This window comes from Varanus komodoensis, unplaced genomic scaffold (assembly GCF_004798865.1).
Source record: "Varanus komodoensis strain SLA01 unplaced genomic scaffold, ASM479886v1 scaffold15, whole genome shotgun sequence".
NCBI lineage: Eukaryota > Metazoa > Chordata > Lepidosauria > Squamata > Varanidae > Varanus > Varanus komodoensis.
The window spans coordinates 11,874,366-11,889,817 of NW_025335440.1; positions in this window are offsets into that span (position 1 = coordinate 11,874,366).

Sequence of the window (15,452 nt, forward strand, 5' to 3'; positions counted from 1 at the left end):
ATCTACTCTTTCATAAGAACACTGTTGCACGTGTGTAGTATATTTGTGGGTTTTTTGGTAAGGTCCTTTTTTTCCTGTAGTGAAATATAGTAAGGTACACATTTCTTCTTACTATTGTCACTTCTATACTGCCCAATAGCCACAACTCTCCAAGTGGCTGAGAAGAACAATTGATAGCATTACAAACCACAAATATGGATATTAAGTACAATGTAAAATTTCCTTATACAATATTTATAATAATGTAAACAGAGGAAAACAATCTCAGTTTCAATAACACACTTTGACAAAACACATTAAGTTGATTTTATATCAATGGAACTTGCTTCTGAGTAGACAAATAGGGTTGATGTATGTATTGCAAAAATAAGCTAAAACGTGCAAGTATGATTTGGTTTTTTTTAAAATCTGCTTTGTTTTAAGCTGTTTCCAACAATATTTTCCCCAATTTTTCTGATTTAAAAGAAAGCAGAATCCTGCTTTGTTCAGCAGAACGCTAAATTTTGTTCTCTTTTCTTGCATTTTAGCCAATGTTCTAAGAACTTCTTTGCAAATCAATTTGTGTTTATCCACAGAGTCCTGGTCCAGCTGATCTATCTTATGCAAGTGTTGTGAAAATCATTCATTCTATGAGAAGTCTGTGTGTTTTTCTCATCAAAGGCCTTTGTAAGGCTGTTCAACATGCATGCTTGAAACCTAGAGAGGTACCAACAGGTTGATGGAGTGTTAAATATCTAGATTGGCATCCTATTTACATAATATGTGTAAATTCCACTTGCTCTTGATAAAGGTCTCAATTAACACTAATGGAAATGTGAAAGCTCACACAACAGAAGAGAGAAAACTCACACATTGAAAACTCTCACAACAAAATATATCTGTGGTCTAACATATTCAGAGTATACATAAACTATTTTTAAGAGCAGGTCAATAAATTTTTGATAGAAGTGGCAGATGTAGTCATGTGCTTTCCCTGCGTTGCCTTTACATAGGATCTCTTGGGAAGAGACATCTCCAAAATCAGTGCAGAAGAGGTGGCTCGGTAGAATTGACGGGAAAAATCTTTTGGGCTGAGAATGAATATTTTTCCTCTGCTTTGAAGTGAGTCTGCCTGACCTCCATGCAGTCATGCCTCAGAGTGTGGGCAGGGGGCTTTTCTTCCTCTTCTGCCTTCTACCCTCCAGCTATCATGGGTGAGGATGCAGCAAGATCTGAGATGAGAACTCATAGATCAAGGTCCATCTCTTCTGCAGGGCTACAGAGAAGAGTTGGAAGGGGAACTGTGGCCTGTGTCTGTGTGTGAATCAGAAGAATTTCCTTGCCCGTATGTCTGCCTTTTCCTCCCACTTTCCGTCTAGTCTTAAAAATCAGAGCTCAAGGAAGAGACTGTTTGATTTTACTAATAGAGACATTATGTAAAACATTCTATATTCATTGAGAGTTCTGTCATAGCTGTTGTACTACATGCTCACTCATCGCCCAACAACAGCACATTTTTTAAAAAATCCTAGCTCGAGTTGTAGCTGCTTGTTTGAAGTGGGCAGCCTCAACTCAAATTCCCTGAAAGGTGCCTGCTGTCGCAGTTCAGCAGCATCCGCAACGGTTATCAAGCCAGAGAGGTTGCAAAGGAGGTTGGTCTTCACATTGCTTTTCATTGGCTGCTGTCAAGAGAAAGCAAACCCATGAGTGGTCTGTGCAGAAGGGGGTGGCTGGTAGATCAGACCCTGCAAGATAAGACCCTCTGCCTTTTTTGCCTGGATCTGACTGTGATCAGGGTACTGCATCTTTTCTGCCCTTTCTTACAACTCCATGTGTTTGGGAAGGTGAAAGAGTGAGCACGACCCATTTTATGGGAGCACAAAAAATTGGCAGCCATCAAAGCTCAGGCTTCTTTTACAAGTGGGAGTTTTAGCAGGGTTAATTAGGGCCTTTTTCCCAAGGGTGTATGTATTTGGATATGTCCTGGTTAAAAACTCTGGGTAGTCCTTTCCAAAAAGCTGTTTGAAAAGGAAGATTGAATTTCGATAATTATCTCCCAAACCTGACAGTTCCAGTAAAAGTAGGTGACTCAAATCAGCAGGGGGAGCGTGACCCCAACCAGGACAGGGTAATGCCCTGCTGATCTATCAGAGGTCCCCCTTACGAATAGTACCTCCATCTTACTAGGATTAAGCCTCGGTTTATTGACCCTAATCCAGTCCATTATTGAGCTGAGGTCCCGGCTCAGGATGGCAACAGCCTCACCTGGATTGGATGGGAAAGCGAGGTAGATCTGAGTATCATCAGCATATTGCCGACTCCTCAGCCCAAACCTCCAGGTGATCTCTCCCAGCAGTTTCATGTAGATATTAAACAGCACTGGGGACAGTACAAAACCCTGCAGAACCCCATGAGGCAACTGCATGGGGCAGAGCGACTGTCCCCCAGCACTACCTGGTCAGCCAGGTAGGAACAGAAGCAATGCAGTGCCAACCCAGCCAGCCTGTTCAGAAGGACACCATGGTCGATGGTGTCAAAAGCCACTGAGGGATCAAGGAGAACCAACAGGGTCACACTCCCTCTGTCCCTCTCCCTGCACAAGTCATCATACAGGGTGACCAAGGCCATTTCCATCTCATACCCAGCCCTAAAACCCAACTGATATGGATCCAGATAATCCATATCCTCCAGGAGTGCCTGAAGCTGCCCAGCCATTACCCACTCCAACACCTTGCACAAAAATGGAAGGTTGGTGATGGGGTGGTTGTTATTCAGTATTCCTGGATCCAGGCCTGGCCTTTTCTGGAGTGGCCAAAGCACTACTTCCTTCAGTGAGGCAGGGATTGCTCCCTCTTTCAGTGAGGTGTTGACAGCTTCCTGGACCCAGGGCCAAATCTTATCCACAGACCTTCCAACCAACCAAGTCAGGCATGGGATGAGCAGGCATGTGGTAAATCAGACAGAGACAAGCACCTTGTTCACATCCTCGGGTTGCAACAACTGAAACTCATCCAGTAATGAAATGTAAGACGGTGCACTGGACACTTCCAAAGATGGATGCATAGAAACAGTAGAGTCAAGCTCTTGATGGATCTGAGCAATTTTTCCCTCAAAGTGCCGAGCAAATTCGTCACAGTGAGCCATTAAGGGCTCTGGAGTCTCATCTGGCAGACCAGCTTGTAGGAGTCCCCAGACCACCTGAAATAACTCAGCTGGACGGCACTGTGAGGAAGCAATAGAGGAGGCGAAGAAGTCACACTTTGCCTGCTTTATTGCCACAGAATAGGCTTGATAGTAAACTCTTAAATGTGTTCGATAGGACTCATCACAAGCTGTCCTCCACCTGCGCTCTAGCCATCTCCCTTCCTCAATATAGAATTTCTTCCCTGAAAAATTGAGAAGACCCGATTCTTTGTGATATTAAGGTGCTCAGCTTATTACGTTTTCTTACTGAGAGTTTACAATGTTTGATACTTCCTTCACCTGCATTGGATGCATCTTGGAAGTAAAAGATCTAGTGCATTTCTTTCTAGAACATCTTGTTAATTCACAGCAGATACTGTATGACAATGATAAAAAAGACTATGGGGCTTCCAAGCTTTCCACAGCAAGGAGTTTTATAAATGGTTCACAAGCTCCGGGCAAACCAGAGTGGGGTCAGGGGAAAGATACCGCCCACTGTACCTCCTCATACACTTCCATTAATACTATTATCTGCAGACAAAATCAAGGTGAACTGTGGACCATCAAACACAGTGCTGCGGGAGGAAATGCATGAGGAGAATATAAATATCACTGGTAAGAAGATTTCTACATCTCTGTGAAAAACAGGCAGAAAATGCAATCATGAGTTTGGTTTGCAAAGCAGTTTATGTTGCTGGTGTACACAAAATGGAATTACATGATGCCCCATCTAAAAATGGCTCAGATCGCAAGTCTGCGCTTCAGTCTACAATGTGGACTTGAAGAAAAAAATCACAGCTGCTTATGGGGAAGACTGTGTTTTGATTTTTAAATGAATGATGGGTTTTAATATGTGCAATATGTGATGTGGGTGTGTTGAACTTTAACTTAGTTAGATGCCAAATTTTGTGCCCGTCCTGGCCAGAGAAGTATGAAGTGAGGAATTAGCCTTCCTGCAGCTGCAGGTTCCAGAAAGAGTGCCTTTTCCCTACTTTTACGCCTGTAGACCAAATTCAGACTAGACCTAGGTGTGAAGGGTCCCTGCAGCCTATTGCAGGTGGCTTAGTTAGAACTTAAGCTATGCCTTTTATGAATTGTGTAGAATACCCTGTGATGCTCTTAGCCAGCATCTGAGATGCCATAGGATGCTGTGGACTTCCTCCCACATGCCTGTGGATACAAGCACCAGCACAAGGTCCATTTGCTCATGGATCTTCCTCTGTCCGCCCTATCAGCTGCTGTGAATAGGTTGTCTCTGTGCATGAGGTTGCCACTGTAACCACATAAGAGAAAGGGGACATGTCACTGTGTGGGGTAACAGGAGCGTGGAGCATCTGGGATATGAAGTATCCAATTGCTTTTCCAGCCACCTTCTCCCCACTGAGAGGTATATCAGTTAGGCAGGCTCAGATCCTGGCTTGGTCCATGCTGTATGCCAGATGGAGGACTGGGGTGAAATACCTCTGTCTTCCTCCCGCCCTGCCTGGCTCTTGCTGGGGTGCCACGCCATAGGTTGAGAGCACTGAACCTGGAGCCCTTTGATCACAATTGGATAGGATCTTGCTTTTCGTCTCTTTCTCCCTTATGGATGTTCCTCTTTCCCTTTTGACTTGGCCCCGTGGATTAACTCTTTGCTTGACTTGGCATCCCTCCTGGCCAGCAATTGAATTCCATGCTGTTGATCACATTTATCCAACCTGCAAGCTGTTTAAGTGATATTTGTTGGTGGGCAGCCATATGCGTTTAATCCACGAATCAGTCGCTCTGTTTTATCCTTCCCTGACTTCCTATCCTTATTCTTGCTGCAGTGCATTCCATGCAGGCCATACGCTACCTGGATCTCTAGTCAAAGTCCTGACAGCCTGTTTATAGACCTCGCTCTATTTCTTGCCTCATCTCTCCTTGGATCATTTCCCTTAAGACTGCTTTAGTCTTGAATGCTTCTCCCAGTTTCCTCATTTCATTGCGTATCTGCCCATTTCTTTAAGGATGTGATCTTGCCCTGTCTCTTGCCTCAGACTTGAATTTACCTGCTGCTTCTCAAGATACTATTCCACCCTAGAAAGTGTCTAGGGAAGCCAAGGTGCGGTTCTGCAAATAGAGCTCATCCTTTGGCTGCATCCATTGCACTGAATACACCAGATTTAGTTCAAGTGGAACACAAGGCAGAGTGTAGTCCTTTTGATATATCTTGCAGTTGGGCTTCCCTGCCAGTATCTTTAGGTCTTTCCGCACTCTTGCTGCCTTTACGAGTTCTGGCTAAAAGAGTGGACTGCAAGAACAATTGTCTCAAGCCCCTGGAGATATATACTGAAACAAGTTTTTTTTAACTAAAATGTTAGCTATTTTTGCAGCTTCAAACTGAACGTTTTACTATGGACTATCAAGGGTATTAACATAAGGAAGACTTACTGTGTCCTTCTCCAAAACCTCTGAGGGTAGTATTTGATATTGATCTAGTCAAAGTCTGCAAAGAAATTAAGCCATTGCTGCTTTTTACAGTTATTTCCTCCTAAAACCATCTGTGGAGCATTTGCGGCCAACAAAAATGGAGCTGTACTAAACCCAATGTTCTTGACAGTCCTAAATCCTGGGAAACCACTCTTTGTTTCTATACAGTAATATTTAGATTTCCTAACTTTTTTATACATATCATTGATGCCTGAATTTTTAACACCTACTCATTAAGTGCAGAAGTCCACCATTTCTAAACCAATCTAAATAACCCCAAATAGGATACAGCAGTACAAATTTAATTTATTATAGCTGGTTTTGTGACACTGATTTTCTCACTCCTTCAGCATGCTAGGAGGTCATTTGAAATTGAGTTACTGAGTTCTGAAAACCAGTATGGTTGCATAGCTGAGGAATTATATGGTACCTGTATAGCCTGCTAAGCAGTTGCCATCTGTCTTCAGGACCATGGACAGCACCCACATGTCTCTTTCTGGTTAGTTCAGGCTTTTAACAGCTGTCGAATCAAGGTACACCCTGTGGATTTACCCATGTTTTATTTTTGACAAATTTAAAGTTTGACTTCAAACAGGCAACAAAGTGTAAATAAAAAGGCATGCCCACTCGCAATCTGAGTAAAAAAGCAAAAGCATCCTAGAACATTATTTTTGCTGAGATGAAATCCAGACCTCAAATTAAAATTCAATGAAATAAAATCACATTGTTTCTGAAAGATGCTCAGATCTGAGCTTTGAGAATTAAGGGGGAGAGAGTTCTGCCTATACTAATCCTCACCTTTTGTAGCCAAAAGTAGTTGGCAAGTATGCTGCAACTCAACATCATGGTAGGCGATAGTGTCAATTTATTGTGCACTGCAGCCAAGAAATTAAAAGATGCTTGCTCTTTGGGAGGAAAGCTATGGCAAATGTAGACAGCATTCTGAAAAGCAGAGACATTACCCTGCTGACAAAAGTGCATATAGTCAAGGCTATGGTTTTCCCAGTTGCAATGAATGGCTGTGAAAGCTGGACCATAACGAAGGCTGAGCGCCAAAGGATTGAGGCCTTTGAATTGTGGTGCTGGCGGAGACTCCTGCGAGTCCCTTGGACCGCAAACCGGTCAGTCCTAGAGGAGATTAACCCTGACTGCTCTTTAGAAGGCCAGATACTGAAGATGAAGCTCAAGTACTTTGGCCACCTAATGAGAAGGAAGGACTCCCTGGAGAAGAGCCTAATGCTGGGAACAATTGACGGCAAAAGAAGAAGGGGACGGCAGAGGATGAGGTGGCTGGATGGAGTCACTGAAGCAGTTGGTGTGAGCTAGGATGGACTCTGAGGCATGGTGAAGGATAGGAGAGCCTGGAGGAATGTTGTCCATGGCATTGCGATGGGTCGGGCATGACTTTGCGAATAACATAACATATAACGTTTATATGCATCATCCTTTGGATTTGGTTTTCTATCTAGTCAGTCTTACTGCATGCTTTTGCCTGATCTGCAGCATATCCACCCCCCCTCCCCAGTTCATGGGTGCCACAATTATCACACTTCGCTGCTGCTGCCATTTCTGGCAGTAATTCTGGTGTCCCCTGGAGACTGATGATCCTTGCAATGGTATGAACTAACTTGACACACTGTGATTTTTAGCAAAATATGAGAAATGAGAATGATGGATTTTCTCCTGTGGCTTTTGCATGTGCTTTGTTGACTGTTGTGTTGGATAAATGATTCTGTGTGGTATACTGAGACACTGGATGGAAACCAGTACATTAAAAATATTTCAAAGGGGAAAGATATGGGTATGGTATTATAATCCCTACCATTGCTGTTCTAGTATTTTAGGTCTATCTGTGTGGATGGTTTAATGTTTGTTGATGATGCTTCTGCTCCTTTACAACAGTTGTTAAAAATATAATTAAACTTTAGGTCTAAACATTAATTATGAATAGGAGGAAGTTATGGGATTAGCAAAGGGCAGCCTTTCATGTTTATGAATTATAGATGGCTTATAAATTAGAGCCTGGAAGCAATGAAAATGGTGATGAGAAATAAGAAGACAAAATTTTATTTATTTTTCTTTAAGTCTACTGCATGAAGTTTCCTTCCACCCCACCAGCACCAAAGAAGAGTTTCTCAAAGTGGGGGATCTTTAGAGCCTGAACTGAAATGGCAGTTCTCTTCCAGGTACTCCTGAAGTTCTCTGTCATTCTGCATCAGTTCTCCAATCTGTAGGATAGGGAATGATTTAAGATCACATGGCTCAATGAATTGTTTTAGGCATCACTTTTACCAATTTTGCCAAGGTTTGAGATAAGGAAGTTGAGATTAGGCCAGTGCCAGAATACAGCACCCTCAAGAAGCTGCTGGAGCTACAGCAGGTCCTGCCTGACCTGACAACCTGAAGAAGTCTAGCACTTTGGACCAGGGGCCACTATTTACATTTCCCAGAAATGGCCCACAGCTCTCAGCGTACCCAGCAGCACAGCTGGCTAGGACATGCTTGAAGCTGAGCGCCATTTTTCTATCTAAACTTGCATAGGTTATTTTAGGTTAATTGGGCTATTTCTGTCTTTTCACTATGACTAAATTTCACTCTTTGGAATTCCTGACACTTGTCCCATTACAATTAATGGGTCTCTTCAGCCTGGAGAAGAGGAGACTCCGAGGGGATCTGTTGGCGACATACAGGTATGTGAGGGGATGTCACACGGAGGTGGGTGGAGACCTGTTCTCCCCTGCAGAGGAAGGCAGGACGCGCTCCAACAGAGCAAAGCTCAGGCAGCCAAGGTTCCGTTTGGATGCCAGGAAGCACTTCCTGACAGTTAGGACCCCAAGGGTGTGGAATGGGCTTCCACGAGAGGTCATTGAAGCCCCATCGGTGTGGGTGTTCAAGGATAGGCTGGACGTGCACATGGTGGGCATGTTGTGAGCAGAGCCGGCTGGTGCTGGAGGTCAGACTAGATGGCCCGGGAGGTCCCTTCTGACTCGCCCTGTTTCTATGTTTCTGTGTTTCTAATTACTTCTCCGGTACCCATTTTGAAACTTTGTGGGGCAGAAGCTTTTAAAAGTCAGATTCTGGGTGAATATCTTTTCTGTAATTTTTCTCAGGAAAACCAAGCATGGACATTTAGAAAAATTTGGACATTTGAAACACCTGGCAGGAGGTCAGTCACCAGCCCTGAATCATATCACTGCAATTCCGGATGGTTTGTTGGAGTCGCCACTTCTGTGCCATTTCTGAGCTCAGTGTAAGCAGATGTGAAATGGCATGGCTGTACTATTGCTTTAAGAATTAAATTTAAAAGTCTGCTATTACAAACATGGGAGTAGCGTATGGGCAGAACCAGTTTTGCCCTGACATTTGGGAATCCAGGCTTCTGACCAGAGAAGAAGCCAACAGATGCACTGCAAATCCAGAATGCTAACAGCATGGAATTGTTCCGTTCTGTTTATTCCGATGCCCAAGGTTCTGGTCCTTCCCTCTAAAACTCTCCACCACGGTCTGCTGAGTGTCCTTGCTTGTTTCTTCTTATGTTCCTGCTCTGTGCAGGGTCATTTGCTGCTTGTCCACTCCTCTCCTTCCTAGTTCCTTTCCTCTTTACTTCTGCCATGGAAGTTTTCTCCCTTTCCAGCTCCTCTCACTTTCAGTTTCTACCTGAAGGTGCATTAAAATACTTTCTCAGTCACAGGAGGCTCAGATCCACAAGCTTTGCCTCTGCTATTGGATCGCTCCTTGCTGCTCATTTTTAGCACTTGACCTCTGACCAGGGCCTCTCACCTTAGTCTTACCTGTATCGTACAACTTGCTGGTCTTCTGGGTATGCGCACATAATTTCTCTGCAGTGTCTATTCATGTTTCAAAAACAAGGTTCAAGAAGAACACCTCACTTATTTTCAAGCATTCCTCTCCATTTGTGAAAACTGGAAAATTCAGTGCTTTATTTTAAAAGTAGGTATAGATACTAGGATCAGAGAAAATATTTTGCTTTAAAGCTATCATCAGTGGTCCTGAACATGACTATACCCAAGAAGATTTCTGGACTTACTTGGCAACTGATTGTACATCCCAAGCTAAAGAACTCATTCTCAGATCGCTGGCTTACATGTACAGCATATTTTGTCTGATTTTGGAACATATAGACAAATATTGCAGGCCAGAGAGAGATGGATCATACAGTAAGAGGAAAGTAAACCTGCTTTATGCTTTCACAGTGTGCTGCAACTTCATACTCCAAGAAAAGAGGATGCCTCTTCTGTATAAAATAAAAGAAGTCAGAGCAATAAAGCACTTCTGATTAATTGGTACAGCTCAGTAAGCTAGCCATGTTGGTTGCCTGAACAGTAATTTGGTGTTTGCTATTCTTGCAAACCCACCATGACTTTATTAGATGCTATACATTCTGCTAAAAGTGTGAGGTGAATTTATGAAATAATTTGGACTACTGCACTTAAGAAATGAAGGAGAACCATGCTGAATTTTGCTTGGATGATTAACTTGATTTAGGGCTCATCCAATCAGTTCTATGTTACATAACTTGAATTTACAATGGACATTTTATGTACGTGTTTTAATCACTTCTCATGACAAGTAATGGATAAACAGCTCCCTTCCTCCACAAAAATAAAGACAATTATAACCCACATTTGTAACAGCATATGTATGGCTTGGAGGGATTTGAAGCCCTCATATGAAGATTGGAGAAAACAAATCTCTGTGCAGACATGGACTAAGTAATGTAGCCAGCACAAACTGAGTGAAAACAGTTGGCCAATTTAATAGTAATTGATGAAGAAGTACATGGGTAGAAGGTGCAGGAAAAGTTAGTCGAAGTTGAGTAGTTGTGGAAGAAATAAGCCTTGAGAAAGACATTCAAGAAGAACAGAGATGGATTGCCACATAAGGGAGAATGTTTCTACATATTAGAAAGTACAAAGAGGTCTCAGAGAAATACTTCTTTGTAGCATAGAGAGTGGGAAAGCACATTCTTGTACAGAATTACTTGGACATAAGTTGAAAGTGTGCTGGACATGCACATGGCAGGCATGTCATGAGTGGAGCCGGCTGGAGCAGGAGGTAAGACTAGATGGCCCAGGAGACCCCTTCTGACTCGCTCTGTTTCTGTGTTTCTAAGTTGTACTGAATTCAGTGGGACATTTCCAAATAAGTATGCATAGGCTTGCATTTGTGTCTTGTAGTAAGCAGATGATGAAAGACAAATCTAATATAGCCTAAGAACATTGATTTTTTTCTTACATTTTGAGGCCATATATTATAAATTGTAGGGTGAAAAGATCACCCACTTCAGATACAGCACAGCCCCAGGTGTGACTATTCTGAAGTAAATCCTAATAAAATCAGCCAAGCTTACTTCCAGGGAGGTGGATGTGGAACAACAGTTTCAGACTTCTGTAATGTATTCAGAGCATGTAATTTTTAGCATTTTAATTTGGAGATATTCCTTGAAATGTTGTATATAAATGTCATGTTATCTCAGCATCTTTTATCAATTAAAACAACCTTTTTAGTAGTTAGCATTTGTGTTGGCAAAGTAGAGGTTCTCTTCCTAAACTGACTCCTTATCCAGTAAAAATATTGAAGATAAGTGAATAGGCCATGATTAATGGGTTCTGTCTGCTATTGGAAAAATCAACAAGTATGAAAAAGATAAAATATTGATAAACTGTGGTTAGAAGACAGTTATGGCTAGAATATCAAACATTTTCCAGGTCATGAATACTGTGTATACATGCTAGCCTCACTTAGTTTACGACAATTCTGTATTTTTCCATCTTAGAAATGAAATAGAACAATTTCTTAAAATTTAAAAATAATTTTGTATGATTTTGGATCTTGGTAGCTTATCTAAACACAATTTTTGAAAGTCATAATTACTGAAATCCATGAGTTCCATAATTATTAAGTAATGTGTTATGAAGGTCTTCACTTTTCAGTGGTTTGTAAGTGCTCAGAAAAATATAAATGTTTTGAAAAATCATACTAGTGACCTAGTCTGGTCTGCAACTCTGTGTTCCTTCTTCTTATTGGCTTCCTTGGTGAAGTGAAAGATTTCCTTCCTTAAGCAGTTGGTATACTTTCCTGAGCATATGACTATATAGAAACATACTTTTATAATAAAGGGGAATAAATGTTTCAGTTTGGTTCCTGTCTGTTAGTATTTTCTCATGCAATTTATATGACATTATAACTTTTCCCAACCTGGCACCTTCCATGTATTTTGGATTACAGTTTCCATCCTCCCAGACCAATAAGCATATTGACTATGATGGATTTTGTAGTGCAAAATATCCCTACACTTTCATTTCAATGTACATTTCCATCCCACCCCATAGTCCTTTGGGCTCTCTAGGTGGTATACAATTCAATTCCTAAATGCACAGTAAAACAATATACTAAAATCCAAAATAAATAATACATGATGCAATGAATCAAAATGAAAAATATCACATTATAATATCAAATATCAAACAATAGCAAGATAAATAATGCATCAGTATCAGAGAATAAAATGACAATAATTAAGCCACAATATCCTCAACAGAAAAACCCAGCACCCAAACCAAGGCAGCAGTAGTGCCAAATGGACTGTACCTTTGGCAGCTGCCCAGAGGCACTGCCCTGTCTGCTGGCCAGCTGTGAAAATGGCCAGCGCAGGCCCCACCTGAGCTCCACCTGATCCTGGGGGTGGGGGTGATAGAAGCCTCATGGCTCCAGAGTGGGAAGTGTCAAGGGCAGCAGTGAAGGCAAGCAGGCATAGGTGTTGCTGTGAGAAAGGGGAGATGGTACAGATTAGGAGAGATGAGATGGAGAAGAAAATATTGAGATGAAGGTGAGATGGAGAAGGCAATATTGAAGGTTCCAGTGAGCACTGCTCAGGGTTTGAAGACCTCAAAGGGTGAAGTGAGTCTTGCTGAAGGCCACAAACTGCAAACCAGTCACTACAGCCATCAGCGATCAAGAGAACAGGTTATGGGAAGGACATGTCTACCCCACAAACTCAGGTGGAACTTGAATGACACCTCAGCTGCGTGGCATTACTCTCCCTAGACTGCCATGAGGAACTGTAGCTTGGTGAAGGTGCTGGGATTCTTCGTCAGGAATTATTAACAACTTTCTTTGCAGACCTGCAATCAACAAGGTTGTTTGAAAAGAGGAACTAATTGTTAAGCTATGCTAAATCTCTCTCATGAATCCATACTCTGCTTATCCAGTTAAGCTATTAGACAGTCAGAACTGTGTAGGCAAGAAAAGATTTTTTTGCATGCCCCTCAACTGTTGGGAAGCCATCCAATAAGCTGGCAATAGATGGAGCATGCCCATTACAGGGGAATATTGATGGACTTTGCTTTTTCCATAATGAGGATCTTTGCAATCATATGAGTGAACAAATGCTTAAAACAGTTATCTGTAATGGCTTGTATATTACTTAAGTTATCCTTCTCTGTCTCCATTTATTTCTTTGAGTACTTATATTGTAAGATTCAGGCAAACAGATGTCACGAACCTTGATTTTTTTTAATGGCCTTTCAGATTTTGAAGCTGGTGAGTTGCTTTTCCTGTGTGTGTGTGTGTGTGTGTGTGTGTAATGTGAGTTACAGAATGAAAACAAAACTAACTGGAAAATCAGATAAGCACTATGTGGGTAAAAATGGGCAACAGATAAATATTAAGATTTAAAAATAAAGGCAAATCCAAACCAAGAGAGCAGTAAAACCTCTATACGTGGTAATAAGAAATTAGTAAAAGCTGGTGATGTGAAATGTTGCCTGTGCAATGTGAGATGTAATAAACCAAACTATCCCGGCATGAATAAATAGATGATGCAAATTAATCTGCTGTGCGATTTGTCTTAATAGCAGAGGATGTATCATGTCTTGATGTAAGGATTTTCATGCAATCAGTTCTATTTACCACATTACTGGAGTTCATTCATTAATTATGTCACCTGCTTACTCACATCTGTGATTCTCAAGGTTTTATCTGAATGTCTGCTACTGCTCCTACTGCATGTCTTGACCCACTGAAATGTTCCTTATGAGGCTAAGCAATCAGCTGATCATTACAGCTTGCTTCTCCTTTTTTTCTAGCATGAAACTGGGACAGATCCACATAATAAACAACTGTTTGCGATTCATTACACTTGTTTGCTGCATACTTTCTGAAGTGCTTTGATATCTATGTGACATAGGTCACAAAAGAAGAATGGTTTCCAAAATAAGGAAACTGGCAGAAAGGGAGATGAAATGAAAGGCCAGGAGATGACAAGGCGAAGGAGAAGATGAATTAAGTGCTCAGCATTCCCTCCATCTTGCCCTCAAGCAGCAAAAGCCACCCTGAGAGTGGAGTCAGAAGCTTTTTTCTGAAAGGGAGGGAAGGAAGTAAAGATGCAGTTTGGATTCAGCTCTTCACATGGGCAGATACTTCTCCTGCATCTCTAGAAGGGCACTACAGTGATCTATGCTGTTTTGCCATGAGCTAAGCTCTGATACAAGAGTGGTGCTTCTAAGTTCTTGTGTGAGTCTGCAGGAGAGGAAAAGGGGCAGAGGGTAACCTGCTCCCAACATTGGACTTTCGGACTTCCAAAAGATTTTTGACAAAATCCATCCCTAAAGACTCCTGAACAAACTGAGCACTTAGGAATAAGAGATGCCCCCTTGAGCAGTAATTGGTTAACGAGCATAATAAATGTTAGGAACATGAGTAATCCTGTATTTGCGTGCAGTGCACTGTCATTGTTATTAGCATTATCATTTTTATTAATCTACTTATTTATATTCCAACTATTCTCATTGATTGAGACTCAAGGTAGCTCACAAAATTATACACTTAAACAAAACATTAACAGAAATATCCAAAAGTTTAAAATATAATTAAATCAGTTGCATAACAAAATCATACAAAATACCCAAATTAAAAACACTAAAGCAATGTAAAAGTAATAGAACTAGTCCAGTGCAAACTCAGCCAGTTCTTTGTTCCCGTGTACCCCGGTGGCTCCTTCCTTTGCATCCCTGGGGCTGCTTGAGAGAGAACTTGAAAGTGGTTTATTTAGTCTTTCATAGCCATTGGAAAGCAGAGGAGCTTGGAGTCACAACTGATTAACAGTGAGTATAGCTGGCCCAAGAAAATGGAATTAAGGCTGCTCACTTCTTAATATTTCCTATTTTTCCTGAGTACTGACATTTTTTTAATGAACAGCTTCTGCCTGTTCCCCCATTCTGGGTAAGAAGGTGGAACATCTCCGTCAAGATCACATAGTATGAGAAGCAAAAAAAATGTGAGATTATTTCCTATTAGCTCACATGTAACTGTGATACTTTGATACTTGCTTTGCACACCACAAGGAAGATAGAGGTTCGGTTTATTCTGCTTTGTATGTCCATCCATGGAGTCATCTCAGGTGTGTGTGTGAGCAAGGAGCTTCCTTTAAGAAGGCATTGTTCAAATATTCCATTCCACTGAATATCATGGGGTGAAAACAATGTAAAATTTTGATCCATGGGGTTTCAAAGGAATTGTGTGCAGTTGTGAATTTGTGATCATCTATGACAGGACATGCTAATTCTGCTCCCTTTTAGGAAACTTTTAATAATCCCTCCTTATCCAAACATGGACAGCACATCTAGCAAGACATTCCTCATAATTTAAATTTTCTTTACCTGAGCTTCCATGCTGATTCAGAGTGTGGGTTTGCCGAAAATCTTTTCCATTCTTAGAAGTAGGGGCATACATTGAATGAATTAAGCTACTGCGGTGCAGCCCTGTATTGAAAGGAAGGTAGAACGGTAAGTCTTTGATCACCAGTTTAGAAACTACAG